This window comes from Armigeres subalbatus, chromosome 1 (assembly GCF_024139115.2).
Source record: "Armigeres subalbatus isolate Guangzhou_Male chromosome 1, GZ_Asu_2, whole genome shotgun sequence".
Lineage (NCBI taxonomy): Eukaryota > Metazoa > Arthropoda > Insecta > Diptera > Culicidae > Armigeres > Armigeres subalbatus.
In genome coordinates this window covers 44,333,771-44,351,869 of record NC_085139.1, presented here as the reverse complement: position 1 = coordinate 44,351,869, position 18,099 = coordinate 44,333,771, and the positions used below count along the sequence as shown (strand labels likewise).

At 43.1% G+C, this 18,099-nt stretch overlaps 1 protein-coding gene across 2 annotated transcripts in view; it reads right to left on the bottom strand.

The window, feature by feature from the left end:
* Positions 1 to 18,099, bottom strand: part of LOC134225024 (chloride channel protein 2-like) — a 248,182-nt gene that overhangs the window by 212,776 nt on the left and 17,307 nt on the right. Inside the window, exon 1 of one of the 2 annotated variants that reach the window (XM_062704818.1) lies at positions 10,867 to 11,453. The exons of the other annotated variant lie outside the window; for it this stretch is intronic. The gene's annotated coding sequence lies outside the window, so the exon portion shown is untranslated. Of the gene's footprint in view, positions 1 to 10,866; positions 11,454 to 18,099 lie in introns of those variants that run through there. 2 annotated transcript variants of the gene reach the window in all.

Below are 18,099 nucleotides of genomic sequence, written 5' to 3'. Positions count from 1 at the left end.
AGCGTTATAACTTTTTTCGTGGACGTTCCAGCAACGTGCCTTCTTCAGCTAAGTTTTTCGGCATCCTTTGGGTTATACTTTAACGCAATGTGGCACTTGGTTTACGATGAACTGAAACCTCTAGTAGTAGAAATGCAAAAATATACGTTCACTCATACTAATTTCCATACAAACTTCAAACGCGATGCGAAAAGCGAGGAAGCAACCAATCGGTCCCAAATTCTGCACAGTTGTTCAGGACCCAGAATGGCTTCGAAAAACCATTGATTTGAAAAAATGACCATGACACCCCACTCTAATACATACATACATACATACACACATACAGACATCACCTCAATTCGTCGAGCTGAGTCGATTGGTATATAACACTATGGGTCTCCGAACCTTTTATCAAAAGTTCGATTTTTGAGGGATCCTATAGCCTTTACGTATACTTAGCATACGCGATAGGCAAAAAGAAAAGATATTTTAGTTACCAGATAAGAATTGTCGCTTCAGTTCCTTTTGTTCTGCTGTCCGAAACATGTGTGGTACCTAACTGTCAAATCGTATGTATTTCTCCTTCATTAACATTAATATCCCCTATCCCCGCCAGCAAAAGATGTTCCGGACAGCGACGACAGCGACAATCTTTATCTGGTAACTAAAATATCTTTTGCAAAAAGTCCATAAATCGCAATTTATGCATTCAGTAGTAAACTCACAGAGAAACAGACGTCTCACTGTGAACAAAATGCAATCATGCAATGCTAAATGCACTGTGAGTGTACAAGCGGCAACCAAATGGCGGCAGTGTGCAAACGTCAAACACAAGTGAATCCGATGGAAGTGCTATTGGTGGTCGATTGACCACCTACAAAAAAATAAATTTACCGTTAGAAAGGTGAACGATGGAACATGTGTTGAGTGAGACGTCTGTTTCTCTGTAGTAAACTCATCTTTCTGGATGGATCGAAGTGCGCCGCGCTCGCGAGTGGATGTGTTTTTTCTGCGTCGCAGGCTTCCGTCATTCATTCAGTTGCAGCTGATAGAGGACAATATGACAGAAAATTTGAATTTTGAACCGGAGGTCTACCCAAAAAGCCTTCAAATCAGCGTGGTGTGCAAAAGGGCAAACTGATTTGCCTCATTACGTGTGCCGCGCTCGAAAATATAGAAGATTGGACTTTTTCAGGATGAATGGCTGGTCGCGGGAGGAAGTCGAATTTGGTGATATCAACGCAAATACCTTTAGGATATGGTGACGGTACCAATAGTGGAGGCATTAGATTCTTTTTTAAATCGACATTTTAATCTTTGTCTACAAAATCACATACGTCCTTTTGAATAAGTACCCGAGAATATTGCTTGGACCACTACACGTTTCCTTTAGTGGTGATAAAAATCAGTTTTGTTTCTCATAGAGGTTATTTATTTATTATCAGACTAAGGCCGGAGTGGCCTGTGCTGCACATAAAAGTCTTCTCCATTCAGCTCGGTCCATGGCTGTACTTCGCCAACCACGCAGTCTGCGGAGGGTCCACAAATCGTTCTCTACCTGATCGATCCACCTTGCCCGCTGTGCACCTCGCCTTCTTGTTCCCGTCGGATTGCTGTCGAGAAACGTTTTCACCGGGCAACTGTCCGACATTCTACGTGGGCTGCGTGCCCGGCCCACCGCAGTCTTCCGATTTTCGCGGTGTGAACGATGGATGGTTCTCCCAACAGCTGATGCAACTCGTGGTTCATTCGCCTCCTCCACGTACTGTCCGCCATCTGCACCCCACAATAGATGGTACGAAACACTTTCCTTTCAAAAACTCCCAGTGCGCATTGGTCCTCCACGAGCTCGTCTAGGTCTCGTGTCCGTAGAGAACTACCGGTCTTATAAGCGTTTTGTAGATAGTCAGTTTGGTACGGCGGCGAACTCTATTCGATCGGAGCGTCTTACGGAGTCCAAAGTACATACGATTTCCAGCCACTATGCGCCTCCGAATTTCTCTGCTGGTATCGTTATCAGCGGTCACCAGTGAGCCCAAGTACACGAATTCTTCAACCACCTCGATTTCGTCACCACCGATAGAAACTCGTGGTGGGTGGCTTACATTGACCTCTCTTGAACCTCTTCCTATCATGTACTTCGACGTGTTGATGAATAGTCCGATCTGTTTAGTTTCGCTTTCAGTCTGATGTAGGCTTCCTGCATCCTCTGAAAGTTACGTGCCATGATATCAATGTCGTCGGTGAAACTAAATAGCTGATCGGACTTCGTGGAAAACGTACCACTCGTGTCAATCCGTGCCCTTCGTAATACTTCTTCCAACGCGATGTTGAATAGCAAGCACGAGAGGCCATCACCTTGTCGTAACCCTCTACGCGTGTCGAAGGGACTCGAGAATGCCCCTGAAACTCGAACTACGCACATCACCCGATCCATCGTCGCCTTGATCAACCGAATCAGTTTATCCGGAAATCCGTTTTCGTGCATTAGCTGCCATAGCTGGTCCCGATCGATTGTATCATATGCGGCTTTGAAGTCGATAAATAGATGATGTGTGGGCACGATGCATTCGCGGCATTTCTGCAATACCTGACGTATGGCGAACATTTGGTCTGTGGTGGAGCGTTCACCCATAAATCCCGCCTGGTACTGCTCCACGAACTCTCTTGCAATTGGTGTGAGTCGGCGGCATAAAATTTGGGAGAGTACCTTGTGAGCGGCTTTCAGCAATGTGATTGCGCGGTAGTTGCTACAATCCAGCTTATCGCCCTTTTTGTAGATGGGACACACGACACCTTCCATCCACTCCTGCGGCAGAACCTCATCCTCCCAAACCTTGGTAATCACCCAGTGCAGCGCTCTAGCCAGTGCCTCACCACCGTGTTTAAACAGCTCTCCTGGTAGTTGGTCAACTCCAGGAGCTTTGTTGTTTTTCAGCCGGCCGATCTTCTCCTGGATTTCCTGGAGATTCGGAGCCGGAAGTCACATGTCCTGCGCGCGTGCTCCTAGGTTCATTACCATACCGCCACCGTTGTCTGCCATATCGCCATTCAGGTGCTCTTCGTAGTGCTGCCGCCACCTTTGGATCACCTCACACTCGTTCGTAAGAAGGTTCCCGTTTATGACCTTACACATATCGGGCTGTGGCACGTGGCCCTTACGTGAACGGTTCAACTTCTCATAGAACTTTCGTGCGTTATTAGCGCGGTACAGTTCCTCCGTCTCTTCACGGTCTCGATCTTCCTGCTGGCGCTTTTTCCTCCGGAAAATCGAGTTTTGTCTGTTCCGCGCCCGTTTGTATCGTGCCTCGTTCGCCCTCGTGCGGTGTTGCAACAATCTCGCCCATGCTGCATTCTTCTCCTCAACTCAGCTTGCACATCCTTGCGTTGATTGGCTGCCACCCAATCACGCGTGGGCGCATCTTTCCCAGCACTATGAAGCCGGTTCCCAGCTCGTTATTGGTGCCACAGCTTTGGTAGAAGGTAGCCGCTCGATGCCCGCTTTTCCACACTTTCTGTCCAGTCCAGCAGATTTCCTGCAGTGCTATGACATCGACGTTGCGGGAATGTAATTCATCTTAGATTATCCTGTCGCAACCTGCGAATCCTAGCGACATGCAGTTCCATGTTCCAAGCTTTCAATCGTGATCCTGTATTCGTCACCTAGGTCGTTGCCGATTGTATCGAGTCGTATTATCTTCCATGTCGTTCGTAATAGTTGTTTTTAAAGGCGGCTTATTGGGCCTGCGCAAACCTCCTGTCTCGTGTCAGGGCTGTTTAGCGTCCCACCTAACACCAGGACTTGGGCTTGTGCGCTTTGAGCGGCGTACGGTCGCTTTGGCGGAGCCTACTTGCGGATTCATGCAGCTTTTTATAGAGGTTTAACAGGGCCCACTGTCAAACCCCACCACATCCTAGGCAGGCGCCACAACTCGCAGATGGCCTGGGAAGGGATCGTCAAGCCCTTGGACATAGTCCCTGCTGCCTGACGAGCTCGGTGGTCTAGCGACTACCGCCTCTGCCTTACAAGCAGGAGGTCATGGGTTCAATGCCAAGCCTAAAAATACTCCAATACACTCCCAATAAAAGAAATTCAATGGCTTGCACTCTGTGGGTAACTCGATTATCGAATAAAAAAAAGCTTTAGAAGTGAATACTGTCGTGAAATTACTTGGGTTGAACAAAAATGGAAGTTGCCAACATAATCTCCCATATTCCTGTTTACGTACGAACGTACTTTCGATCGAAAATGAAGTGCATTTTCGTTTTCGCTAGAAAAATCCAAAGGAGAAACGGTTCGAACGAATCGCATTCGTTCGAAAGTATCTTTTATCCGTAAACAGGAATAAGGGTGATTAACACGTACGTCCCCAACCCCCATTTTACGACAAAACTCAAAATTCAAAACCACGCAGCTCAGCCAATTTCTAACGAATTTTCAAGCAATCTTCTGGAATCGATCACAAAATTCCTATAGTTTTAAGAACCGAAGTCAATTTTTGTCCAATGGCCATGGTCCCGGATATATTCCGGGGAGTACTGGGGTTACCTCCCTCCCGGAAAAAATGGTCACTGGCAGATCGGCTTCGAAATCCATCGTGCGACATGTCAAACTTCATGATTTTGCAAAACAAGTACCCTGGAATACATTTCGGCGATTTTCGATCGAATTGGCCACTCTCCGGGTACTTCCAGGGCCTGGTTCCCTTGGGGAAGTGGCCAATTTTCATTCGCTCTTGGAACCCATCTTGCGACATATCAAACTTCATGATTTTGCAAAACAAGTACACTGGAGTACATTTCGGCGATTTTCGATCGAATTGGTCACCCTCCAGGTACTTCCAGGGCCTAGTTCCCTTGGGGAAGTGGCCAATTTTCGTTCAATCTTGGAACCCATCTTGCGACATATCAAACTTCATGATTTTGCAAAACAAGTACACTGGTACACATTTCGGCGATTTTCGATCGAATTGGCCACCCTCCGGGTACTTCCAGGGCCTGGTTCCCTTGGGGAAGTGGCCAATTTTCATTCGCTCTTGGAACCCATCTTGCGACATATCAAACTTCATGATTTTGCAAAACAAGTATAGTGGAGTCACCACGGAGTGGCCACCCTCCGGGTACTTCCAGGGCCTGGTTCCCTTGGGGAAGTGGCCAATTTTCGTTCAATCTTGGAACCCATCTTGCGACATGTGAAACTTCATGATTTTGCAAAACAAGTACACTGGTGTCCATTTCGGTGATTATCAATCGAATTGGCCACCCTCCGGGTACTTCCAGGGACTTGTTCCCTTGGGGAAGTGGCCAATTTTCATTCGCTCTTGGAACCCATCTTGCGACATATCAAACTTCATGATTTTGCAAAACAAGTACAGTGGAGTTCATATCGGCGATTTTCGATCGAATTGGCCACCCTCCGGGTACTTCCAGGGCCTGGCTCCCTTGGGGAAGTGGCCAATTTTCATTCGCTCTTGGAACCCATCTTGCGACATATCAAACTTCATGATTTTGCAAAACAAGTACAGTAGAGTACATTTCGGCGATTTTCGATCGAATTGGCCACCCTCCAGGTACTTCCAGGGGCTGGTTCCCTTGGGGAAGTGGCCAATTTTCATTCAATCTTGGAACCCATCTTGCGACATATCAAACTTCATGATTTTGCAAAACAAGTACACTGGAGTACGTTTCGGCGATTTTCGATCGAATTGGCCACCCTCTAGGTACTTCCAGGGCCTGGTTCCCTTTGGGAAGTGGCCAATTTTCATTCGCTCTTGGAACCCATCTTGCGACATATCAAACTTCATGATTTTGCAAAACAAGTACACTGGTGTCCATTTCGGTGATTTTCGATCGAATTGGCCACCCTCCGGGTACTTCCAGGGACTTGTTCCCTTGGGGAGGTGGCCAATTTTCATTCGCTCTTGGAACCCATCTTGCGACATATCAAACTTCATGATTTTGCAAAACAAGTACAGTAGAGTTCATATCGGCGATTTTCGATCGAATTGGCCACCCTCCGGTACTTCAGGGCCTGGTTCCTTGGGAAGTGGCCAATTTTCGTTCAATCTTGGAACCCATCTTGCGACATGTTAAACTTCATGATTTTGCAAAACAAGTACACTGGAGTCCATTTCGGTGATTTTCGATCGAATTGGCCACCCTCCGGGTACTTCCAGGGCCTGGTTCCCTTGGGGAAGTGGCCAATTTTCATTCGCTCTTGGAACCCATCTTGCGACATATCAAACTTCATGATTTTGCAAAACAAGTACACTGGAGTCCATTTCGGTGATTTTCGATCGAATTGGCCACCCTCCGGGTACTTCCAGGTAGGCCTGTGCGCTGATTGAAATTTTACCGGCAGTGGCGTGATAGATCATTTTCAGGCAGCGGCGGCGGCGTCACGCCGTTGGTGATCAGCGGTGGCGTGGATCGGCGTGAACCAGTTTCAAGCGCCAAAATTTCGTCAAGGAATTCTTCCAGAAGTTCCTCCACTAGATTTTTTAAAAGATCGTCAAGAAATTCCTTTGGACATTCCTTTGTAAGTGCCTCTGGGAAGTTCCTCCAGAAACTCCTCCCGGATTTCGCCTGGAAGTTCCTTCAGGAAATTCCTCCGGAAGTTTCTCCAGGAATTCCTCCGGAAGTTTCTCCATGAACTCTTCCGGAAGTTCCTCCAGGAATTTCTGGAGGATTTCGTAGAGGAACTTCCGGAGGAATTCCTGGAGGAACTTCCGGAGGAATTCCTGGAGGAACTTCCGGAGGAATTCCTGGAGGAACTTCCGGAGGAATTCCTGGAGGAACTTCCGGAGGAATTCCTGGAGGAACTTCCGGAGGAATTCCTGGAGGAACTTCCGGAGGAATTCCTGGAAAATCATTAAGTTTGATATGTCGCAAGATGGGTTCCAAGATTGAATGAAAATTGGCCACTTCCCCAAGGGAACCAGGCCCTGGAAGTACCCGGAGGGTGGCCAATTCGATCGAAAATCGCCGAAATGTACTCCAGTGTACTTGTTTTGCAAAATCATGAAGTTTGATATGTCGCAAGATGGGTTCCAAGAGCGAATGAAAATTGGTCACTTCCCCAAGGGAACCAGGCCCTGGAAGTACCCGGAAGGTGGCCAATTCGATCGAAAATCGCCGAAATGTACTCCACTGTACTTGTTTTGCAAAATCATGAAGTTTGATATGTCGCAAGATGGGTTCCAATAGCGAATGAAAATTGGCCACTTCCCCAAGGGAACCAGGCCCTGGAAGTACCCGGAGAGTGGCCAATTCGATCGAAAATCGCCGAAATGTATTCCAGGGTACTTGTTTTGCAAAATCATGAAATTTGACATGTCGCACGATGGATTTCGAAGCCGATCTGCCAGTGACCATTTTTTCCGGGAGGGAGGTAACCCCAGTACTCCCCGGAATATATCCGGAACCATGGCCATTGGATGAAAATTGACTTCGGTTCCTAAAACTATAGGAATTTTGTGATCGATTCCAGAAGATTGCTTGAAAATCCGTTAGAAATTGGCTGAGCTGCGTGGTTTTGAATTTTGAGTTTTGTCGTAAAATGGGGGTTGGGGACGTACGTGTTAACATGAGTATTGAGTTTTTTGAGCAATTGAGTTAATTACACAATGCAGCGCACATCAATTCACTATTTCCAACAATGGAGAACACATAAAAATACGCAATGATCCAAACAGATGATTTAAATCATAAACGGTCTGTCAAAGAGCGCTTGGTTTGGGCAGTTTTGATATTTTGAGTTTTTTTTCATCACTGGCTAGAGCGTAGTTCATGTTAATTATCGTCAATTAACTTTTACTGACAAAAACATGCAATTAGTTAGCGCAAATGATGGGTACATGAATGATGGGTACATGAGTTGGCTATCCTTTCAGTCGCTTGGGAAAACTAGTTGCTGTTGACTCTATTAGCTATTTTGTTGTTTTTGCCTTCTTATTGACGTGGTTCTATTTAGGGGACTGCTCCTTGAATTCATACCATGTACCCAAATCAATACCATCCGAAAACAAAGAATTGGTGCGCAAATTGATTTATTTCTCATTTTTGTGATTTTTTTCAGCAGTGAGCACGCCGGATAACAACAAAACACAACACAAATTGAGCCTAAATTGCCTATTTTGCGAATGTTATTGATATAGGAACATGTTATTAATAATGGAACAGATACCCTATGTTGCTTCTATCTCACGTGAAATGAGGTTTGAAAATTGTGGAATAAAGGTTGCATGAATAAGAAGAAGTCGTAGGAGGTAAAAAACGTCACATTGCCAGATTACGGTACTAGTGTCGTTTTGGATATAACCCCCCCCGCAGACAACATTTTTAAGAAAAAAAAAAATTCGAAAAAAAATATTTCGGAAACCCCCCTCCCGTCTTTTTCCTGGCTATGCCACTGACCAGCGCCATCGGGTTGTCAAAATGATATTGTTGGCTGGAATATCGACGTCGATGGCGTTGAGGTACAGAGAACAGACGTCCATCTTTTGTCGCGAAGTTGTGTATTATTTCGTACTGGTCATTTTGAAGTCGAATGTCGTTATGCCCCCGCGGATTTCTTTGTGGTTTATCACCTCAGAACGATAGAAAACAATGCGAGCTTGCATTTTGAGGTTGCAAAGAAATCTCCTGCTTGTCACTTTTATTCAAAAGAGAGGAAGTCGACGAAGTGAATTCTCTCTTGCGACATTCGCCCTTTTACCACATAGAGTTTGATTTGCCGTATTTTACTTTTTAGCGCTAGTGATGGCTAGTGTTCAGTCCGAATTGTCACTAGATGGCAGTATCACCTTGTTAAAGGTGAGATTGAGTTTATATGTCGGGCAGTCTGCGATGGCGGCACTGAAGCGCTTTACACACGTTTTCAATAAAATTTTGTATGGGCTTCCATGTCTGTTCTCTGTGGTTGAGGTTCGGTTGATTGTTTTCACATGTTTTGAAAGAAATTTTGTTCGAGCCTCCATGTCTGTTCTCTGTGAAGAAACTTACTGACAAATTACTTCCTTGAGACTACTTTACACCACAGAAAACAGACATGGAGGCTCGAACAAAATTTCTTGCAAAACATGTGTAAACAAACAAACCGAACCGCAACGCCAACGACGTCGACATTGCAACTCACAATCTCATTTTGACAACACGATGGCGCTGCTATACTCTTGCATGCATAACTACACTAGCGCACAGTGGCATTTTTTAATGACGCTAGCGCTGATAATGCATGGGATAACGGCGACATTCCAAAGTTATTTCAAAATGAACAGTAAAAAGTTATCACAACATAGCGAGTGCAGCTTCAACGTCTGTTCTCTGTGCTTACACCTCGGGAAATTTTTCCGCCGGATTTTGGTCCCCGTGTTATTTAAATGGGTCCGGGATTTTGATTTTCCGTGCTCAAATCCCGAAAACATCGCATATGTAAAAATACATGGGATAAAATCCACGGAATAAATTCCCGAGGTGTGAGGCTACCTTTAATAGTAAATTTATATATGTTTTAGCTAAAAAATGTTTCTGAAATGTAGTTAGGTACTTTTTCTTGTCGAACGTAACACAAGACGAGAACCCCCCTCTCTCCCCGTGTCTCAACTTGTCACAAATTCTAGACCCCCCCTCCAACATCTCAAACCTTGGACGTAATTTTTGAACAACCCCTTTCCCGTATTGAACTGGTGTTGTTCGTGTTGTTGGATTGTTTTGCTCTTTTGTTTTGGACAACAGTAGAGGAAGATTGTCGCTATTGTTCGTTTTCAATACTTCATTCAGGTATTCAAGTGGCTTTGACAAATACCTCAGCCTCAGGTATTGATTAGGTATTCATTACCTCCCAAATAACTCATGAATACCTTAATTATTATTATTAGTATTATTATTTGGCATTTTACCTCTTATGCCAGGCTAGTTCATACCAATTTCTGTTACCGAGGTTGTCGGGTCGGGATATGCACGGCTCTTCAATACTGCATTGAGATATAAGAAGTATTGGGTATTGAATACCTCAGCCAAGTGTTTTGAAGTTATTCTTCACTGCACAGGATATTAAAGAAAGCACATCGCTAGCGATACAGAGCACGAGCAAGGCTGCATGAGCGTTCCAGGACCGCGCACGTACTGAGGGGTTAATATGAACAATGTGCAAAAGAACGTGCCACGCCGTACGAAAAATAAGAGATTTGGTATTTGGTATGCATCCGATTTTGCCTGGCGATGGAGAAATTACGAAGCTATATTTTGTTTATGGGAGCTGTTTTGATTTTGAAATTTGTTTTTCTTTAGTTAAAGTAAAGTGGAAGTAAAAAGATCAAAGCATCAATATTTTACTCGCCTATCGTTAAAATACGAACTACATGTACGATTAAAATACGATTATCGAATGTAGCCAAATTAACCGTCACCAACGTAATAAAATTATTCGAGTAACGTTTGTCGATAGCTAGAAAGACAAGAATGGGGTGGGGTGGTAGTGTATCAAAAGCCAGCATTTTTGCATAAAATTCTGATCTTTGATTGTGCAAAATTCACCTTTCCTCGTGTATACGACTCAAATGCTAACACTAAAACCAGAACCTATCCGTCATATTAGCTTTGAGCTTTGAGAATTGCAAAACATAGAGAATCCAAACTCCAAAGCGAACAACATCATTCTTCTCGAATAGTTTATATTGGTTTTCTTTTAACGCACACAGCATACAAACCACTTCCCAATGCGCCAGAAGCTAAAAATAAAGGGATCTGAAAAGACGACCATGGATATTGGAATTCTGCCTCGTATACTAAAAGAAAACATAGGTATGTAGGTATTTGAAATGCAACTATTCACGCAGTTGTAACATAAACATGAGGCGAACCGTTGTCGATGACTTTACTTACTCTTATCACAGAATCAACAGACTCCAGCTGCATCGACCCAATTACACAGTGCTGTACTATGACTTGTTTTGTTTTTGTTACAGATTCTGGTGAGTAACCGCCTTTAACTGCTAACCTTGCCTACACACATAAGCTGTATTCCCTGGCATCAGCAAAACACTATCGGAACCATCGCAAATAACAACATTACACTGGTTAGAAACTTTCTACCCGGCACCAATGGCTCGTAGACTTCCTGGCATTCTCTAGCATCTGCTGGACCGAGTACATAGGTTTTTTTTTCAGTAAACCACAAAGTAAAATCCAATTAAACTTCTGAATTATTTATCAGTGCAAAATTCCATCCATTATCATATTTGCACTTCCAACGATAAAACCACCCACAACCGGAGCGTTAACTGCCTGCTCATCGAATCGGAAAGTTCGGGCTGATCCGCGCGATCGAACGTCGATCAACTAACTGATCCGCTTCGCCGCCGCTGAGCCATCTACGAAGAAATAAACGCCGCACATCACCCGCTCAGCTCCTCGCACACAGAGCTCAATCGAAGGCACCCTTCCAGTCAGCTGTTTGCACCGCGCGCGCCGTCTGACTGCTTCGAACGAGCCGCTGCTGCTTGAAGCAAACTGACCTAGCAGCAGAGTGTGAACTAGGAATGCCGCTGAAACTGGAACGCGCTGCGACAGGTAGCGGAGCACTTCTGGTTTATCGCGTCACGGTGAGAGAAACCGGAGAACCCGGCAAATAATGACGACAAACAGTCACCGATACGCAATGTAATCGCTGATGATCAGCAACGGCAAACATCGTTGTCGATTCAAACAGCCGGTCCGGTCTGGCGGGCAGTCGCTGGAGGAATAAGCACGTCTCTATAAACGCTGAGAGTGATTAAGAGATCCCGGGCAGGGGTAGACAACAAATCAAGATGAAAGAATAATAAAATAAACTATAGCATATCTTATTGCCATGTCATTGATATCTCACTATACAGAATTAAATCGAACACCGTGAAGTATATTTAATTGAAACATTATTTTGGTTAAGCATCTTCACCTAGGAAATATGAAAATATGAAATATTGAATTCGTATTTTTACTTCAAGCACATATTGTCGTTGTCTAGTATAAATAAAGATATTTATTGCACAATCAGAGGCAATTGTGATGTAATAAGCAAAATCTTCATCTGTGGATCTACATTCCCACTGGAACTTGGATAAAATTTGTTGAAAAAATGTTTATTATGTTTCTAACAATTCGTAATACATATAGTTTAACTCGGGATTTCTGTTCAGATTAAGTGCGCTACTGCTATATACCGCAGGCATCTGTTGATGAACACCAGCAGCTTGAGTGTTCTCCACTGACACACACCATTTTTCGCTAGCGTATAACAGCACAGATTTCACGTTAGAGTTGAAAATTCGTATTTTGGTGCGTTCACTTATCTGCCTGTTTTTCCAGATATTTCTTAATCTCGCAAAGGCAGTCCTTGCTTTCTTGATCCATGCGCCAATATCGATCTTGGTACCGCCGTCTGACGCCATTTGGCTACAATCATATTGCAAGCTTTCAACATTCTTCATTGATTTCCCGGCTACTGTGAAACTGAAAGGGGTTACCGTATTTACATCCAACGATTTGGTTTTGTTGACGTTAATGACTAAGCCTGCCGAAGGGGAGCGCTCGGCAAGGTCGTTGAGCTTACTCTGCATATCAGGGCGCCGTTGAGCGAGGAGTGCAACGTCATCAGCCAATTTGAAGTCGTTTAGGTGCTCCATAGTTATAGGCTGCCATAGCAGCCCGCAGTTTGGTTCACGGTCAATCGCACCTAGGGTGGTCTACCGGTAGTACCGAAACCGGTAATACCGGTATTACCGGCCAATTTTGGATACCGAAAATACCGGTTTTAGAGACGGAAAATACCGGTATTTTCGGTATTTCAAATTTTGCTGTCAGAATAAAAAAAATCTCGAATAGTTTCCACCTACATATATCAGCTAAACTGCATGTAATCGCATATCTGTCCCATATAAATAGGAAATCCAACATAGATGGGAGAGATATTAGGTTACAAGCAGTGAAGACTCATCGTGCAAAAAATACAACAATTGAATGTGCGCAAGGATGAACCTTTCCTAAGTAAGCATCATCGAAGAAATTCACCTACAGCAAAAATCGATCATCATCGACATTAATCATACATGTTGCTTCCGTCTCTGAGCCATCTGTCAAACTGCCAATGATTTTTTTTCTTCAATGAACATTGTTGACAGCGTCAAGAATTTTCTCGCAATAAACGAAATTGTGAAAAAAGTACGTGCCATAGCAGTTTTTTTAATCTTTATTAAAGTTATTTTTCCTATTACAAGAGTTCATCACTAAGCCATAATAGTGTTTCTCAGAAAAACGTAAAACACGATTTGCTGCAAGTGGCTGACCCCAAAGCACGCTGATATAGTATGTTATCTATGCTCAAACGGATCTATGAGTTGAAGCTTTAACCCGAATTAAACTTCGGTGATAATTTTTTGGCGGTTGGAGAAATAATTTAAGCCCTCGAACCTGTTCAAGCTGCTGTTGAAGTACTCTGCCGTGAGTTCTGCACGATCTTTTTGCTTTTTTGAATAATTCTGCCGTGAAGCAATTGATCAGAAACGATTTTCTTCAAGACATCTAAAGCTACTTTGATTAATAAAGCGGAAAATATATTGAAGCGTCTAATCATTCCTGATGCGATCGTTGAAACTGAGACAATGACCATTCCTGATGATCGGTACGAAGAAAATGCCTCTGAAAGGATTAAGGGAAAGTACTTACCACTGATTTTTGAACCATTCGTCCAACTTCGGTTGAACCAAAAAAGGGATTCTCAGTAGTTGGCAACAATTAAAGACAGGGACACCGTCTTCGACCAGAGATTGTACAGACTGAACACTTAACACCTAGCATGAGACAACAGACAGGACATATATAGACCAACATTTGAAAAGGGCGTAACAGCCAAAAATTATTCCTTCTGATTCCTCGTCTACATATATAGCTATATATGTAGACGAGGAATCAGAAGGAATAATTTTTGGCTGTTACGCCCTTTTCAAATGTTGGTCTAGATATAACACCCAGCGGACCAGTGGAGAATTTTTCGATCTCAAAAGGTTTTCTCTTTACCGGGCGGGAATCGAACCACTCCATAGCACATGCGTCAAGATGATTAACGTCGCTATCCGTACGGCCACGAAGCCCACATTGCCAATCCAATGCGGATTTGGAGATAAGTCACTCAGTATGTTAATTACTAAACAAATTAATTACTTAAGTTTTGCTTTTCTCAGCTCAACGCGGCTCAACAAACAATGATTTTAACATTCGAAGTTTTTCAACAAATATTGTTTTTCATCCAAAAGTCCAAATAAAAAGTTTTTCATTTAATACCTGAAATTTTCACAAAACCGGTATTTTACCGGTATTACCGGTATTGACTCCACCAAATACCGAATACCGGTATTTGTCAAAAATGACCAATACCGAGCACCCTACGCACCTACCAGAATCTCGTCGATTACGATGAGGAACAGTAACGGTGATAGAATACATCCTTGCCTCACACCAGCTACATCCCTGATAGGGTCGGACAAAACCCCATTGTGCAGCACTCTACGCAAGAAGGCCTCGTACTGTGCCTCGATGAGGCCGATCTTCGCATCGATCTTCTCCTGAATCCGGGCTAGGATGCTTTTGCATAGAACTTTAAGAACGGTACACTGCAACATAATGCCACGTCAGTTATCGCATAAGGTCAGGTCACCCTTTCTAGACACCTTCGCTGAGATACCTTGCATCCAGTCGACCGAGAAAGTTGCGGTGTCCCAGATATTACGAAAAAAAACGATGCAGTAGTTGAGCGGATGTTATGGGGTCAGCTTTGAGCATCTCGGCTGATATGCGATCGACCCCTGGGGCTTTATTCGATTTAATGCTTTGGATGGCTGTTTGAATCTCTAGCAGTGATGGAGCCTCGGTATTGACGCGTGTTATACGTCGGATCCTAGGCAGATCATGCCGAGGTGGTGGTAGCCTAACTGGCACTTGAAAAAGTTGATCGAAGTGCTCGAACCAGCGTTTCAGCTGGTCAGTTGGGTCGGTCAATAACTGATCATTCGCGTCTTTCACAGGCATCGGCGCATTCATCTTCGCGTCTCCAATTCTTCAACAAAGGACCGTTTCACCGTGGCATCAAGAAGGCTCCGTTTCCATTTTCGGCTGATCCAGATGTGGTCGATTTGATTTTCTGTAAAGCCGTCACGGGAGACCCACGTGACCTTGTGAACCGTTCGATGAGGAAAGAGCGATCCCCCGATTACCTTGTCGTTATTACCACAAAATTCTGCGAACAGCTCTCCGGTTTCACACATTTCTCCGAGACCATAGCGTCCCATAATGCGCTCATGGTTCGAGTTGTCGGATCCGATCTTCGCATTGAAGTCGCCCAAACAGATCTTGATATCCCCCTTCGGAATTCTATCAACGACGGCATTGAGTTGACTGAAGAAGTTCTCTTTGTCTTGCAGAACGGCAGCATCGGTTGGCGTATAACATTGGATTATAGGTTTCGGACCCGTGTTCTAAATCTATCCATAAGCGACGAGTGTGCCTGAGCGCTGAAGCCAACTCCGCGATGCCGGGGAGCATGTTCACCTCGTAAACCTGAATATAGCAGAACTTGTCTCGACGGCGTTCTGTGTTCTCCTAAGTTTGGCCAACGAACTTCACTCAGTCCCAGGATCACAAGCTTCATGCGGCGTGACTCATTGGCAAGTTGTGCCAAATTAACCCTGCTGGGCTAGGGTTGAAACGTTCCATGTTCCTAATCGTATCCGTTGTTTCGCGCTAAGAGTCGTTACCGTAAAATCAGTCGATATTCTTTCATTATCGGGTTATCGAACAAATTGATGTTTCGGGAACATCAGCCGCTGGATGCCAGAACAGACGTTGTTGGAGCCGCACCTGCTTGGTGAACAGACGCAGAATTTGTTTCTTTCTTTTTTTTTTTTTCTTCTTGACTAATTTTATTTGCTAATTATCTAATACATGCATTCATCTCTTAGACTAGGTGTTCCGTGTTTTCTTAACACTATCATCCTTATTTGCTATGTTACGCTTTTAGTTATTATTAATACATTTCAATTGCCTCTGGCAGTTAGAATTTTTTCCTCTGGTTGAATTGAACCATGTAGGAATTACAATGTTTTCAACTTAAACTAAACTTAACCTATTTTACACTAAGGGTACAAGGAGTTAATCGTTGCAATAGAAGATTGCAACGATTTTTGTCTAAAATTGAAAATTATTTTATTGGACATTTGTTGCAATGTCTCAATATTAGAAATTCTATGAAGTTCATTGGTACTATACCACGGAGGCAACTTCAGAATCATTTTCAAAATTTTATTTTGAATCCTCTGGAGTGCCTTCTTTCTGGTATTGCAGCAACTAGCCCATATTGGCACAGCATACAACATGGCAGGTCTAAAAATTTGTTTGTAAATCAAAAGTTTGTTCTTAAGACAAAGTTTTGATTTTCTGTTTATAAGTGGATATAGGCACTTAATATATTTGTTACATTTGGCTTGAAGGCCTTCAATGTGATTTTAAAAGTTAATTTTGATCTAGCAGAAGTCCTAAATATTTAGCTTCGCTAGACCAATTAATTGGAACCCCATTCATAGTGACAATATGTCTGCTAGAAGGTTTCAAATAAGAAGCTCTCGGCTTATGTGGGAAAATTATAAGCTGAGTTTTGGAAGCATTCGGGGAAATTTTCCATTTTGCAAGTAAATGGAGAAAATATCCTAACTTTTTGCAATCTACTACAAACGACACGAAGGCTTCGCCCTTTGGCTGAAAGGCCCGTGTCATCTGCAAACAAAGATTTTTGACACCCTGGTGGTAAATCAGGTAAGTCAGAAGTAAAATGTTATACAATATGGGCCCCAGTATGCTGCCTTGGAGGACACCAGCCCTTACAGGTAATCTATCAGATTTAGTATTCTGATAGTTTACCTGCAGCGAGCGATCTGATAAATAATTTTGGATCAGTTTAATGATGTACAGAGGAAAATTAAAATTCATCAATTTTACAATCAAACCTTCATGCCAAACACTGTCAAATGCTTTCTCTATATCAAGAAGAGCAACTCCAGTCAAATATCCTTCAGATTTGTTGAGCCGAATTAAGTTCGTAACTCTTAATAACTGATGAGTGGTTGAATGCCCATGGCGAAAACCAAATTGCTCATCAGCAAAAATAGAATTGTCATTAATATGAACCATCATTCTATTTAAAATAATCTTTTCAAACAGTTTGCTTATTGAAGAAAGCAAACTGATTGGGCGATAACTAGAAGCCTCAACTGGATTTTTGTCCGGCTTGAAAATTGGAACAACTTTGGCGTTTTTCCATTTATCTGGAAAGTACGCCAATTAATAACATTCGTTAAATAAATTAGCCTATAAGAATAAAGAGCTTTGAAGAGGTTTTTTTTTATTAAGTATGTAGAAAATACCATCATTATCCGGGGCTTTCATATTTTTAAATTTTTCTAGTAATAGATCTCACTTCATCCAAATTGGTTCCCAACGAAGGGTCAAAAACATTCTCTTGATTGAGAATGTCTTCGAAGCTCCGTGTAACCTGATCCTTAATTGGACTAGTGAGACCTAGACTAAAATTATGGGCACTCTCGAACTGCTGAGCAAGTTTTTGAGCCTTTTCGCCATTTGTTAATAAAATTTTATTTCCTTCTTTAAGCGCTGCAATTGGCTTTTGAGGTTTTTTAAGAATTTTTGTTAATTTCTAAAAGGGTTTCGAACTGGGATCCAACTTCGAGACATTATTCTCAAAGATGGTATTTCTCAGAATAGCGAAACGTTTTTAATTTCATTTTGCAAATCTCGCCAAATAACTTTCAACGCGGGATCGCGAGTTCTTTGGTATTGCCTTCTTCTCACATTTTTAAGACGGATCAGTAGCTGAAGATCGTCGTCAATAATAATGGAGTTGAATTTAACTTCACATTTCGGAATTGCAATGCCTCTGGCTTCGACAATTAAATTTGTCAAAGATACGAGAGCATTATCAATATCACTTTTGGTATCGAGAGGAATATCAACATCAAAATTCCTATCGATATACGTTTTGATAAATCCCAATCAGCTCTATGATAATTAAAA